This window comes from Buceros rhinoceros, unplaced genomic scaffold (assembly GCF_000710305.1).
Source record: "Buceros rhinoceros silvestris isolate BGI_N320 unplaced genomic scaffold, ASM71030v1 scaffold33247, whole genome shotgun sequence".
In the NCBI taxonomy this organism is placed as follows: domain Eukaryota; kingdom Metazoa; phylum Chordata; class Aves; order Bucerotiformes; family Bucerotidae; genus Buceros; species Buceros rhinoceros.
In genome coordinates this window covers 1-1,147 of record NW_010423348.1, presented here as the reverse complement: position 1 = coordinate 1,147, position 1,147 = coordinate 1, and positions in this window count along the sequence as shown.

Here is a 1,147-nt window from a genome sequence, read left to right as displayed (position 1 = left end):
GCCGGCGGTTCCAGAAAAGGGCGGCGGAGCTGGGGCAGGGTCTGGAGCACAATGTGCTGAGGAGCGGCTGAGGGAGCCGGGGGGACCTGGCAGTGCTGGGAGAATGGGGAAACTCGAGTCCCTTAAAGGCCTTTTCCAACCCAAATGATCCAGTGGTTCTGTCCTTACGCGTTAAATTCGTGAGAGCTGGGATCTGTGCTCTGCCTCGTCTCTCTCCACTTATTAGAGGAATAACTGTGGTGAAGCGGGAGAACATAACCCCAGTCACCTGAGACTCGCAGCGCACAGAGCAACTAACCCTGCGCATGATCTTCATCAGAGCCAAACCTCCCAACGCTGCCAACACCAAACCCATCCCAAATAGGATCTGCATCCATGCCTCGGTAAGCAAAGCGTGTTTTCTCTCCCTTCTCATTACTCTTACATAAACAGTTGTGTTTCACTGGGAGTATCAGGGCGAAACTGCTGTAAATGGTGGAGCACTGAGTTTCTCCCAGACCTGCATAAAACATTAGGGTCAGCACAGCAGTTCCAAAGCCGGCAGAACGTGCCGCGAATGGTGCACCGAAAGCCCTGTGGACGACCTCCACCGCAGTGTTTGTGCAGGGAGCGAGGAGGCGGATTCAGGGAGCTTGTGCGGCCGTGCAGGCTTTGAATCCATAAAGACATGAAGCCTTTCCTTTATCACCCATTCCATTTAAGAGCCAGGAGGTTTAATTATATTGGGCAATTATTCTGCTGCTAACGTTCGTGTGAAAGCAAGTTTCTGCACTAATGAGACAACATGAAGAGAATACAAACAGGGTGCTCCCCAGATTGACGGGGCTTTATGCAGGATTTTCTCACGCTTTGCACAGCCGATGCAGCCTGTGCACGAGCGGGAGCACTCAGCTGCCAGACAGCACCTCGCACCTTGCCAGCTGGTGTTTTGGAACAACACTCGTGCCTGCTATTGGGGTTAGAAAGAAACCCCAGCAGGATAAGACAACTCTGTGTTCAGTGGCTGCTGCCACACAGAAATCACAGGATCGTTTGGGTTGGAAAAAACCTTTAAGTGATGCAAGTCCAGCTGCTCCCCAGCACTGCCAGGCCCCCAGGTTGCTTGTTCCCGGGGAGAAGAGACCGACACCCCCCTCGCTGCACCCTC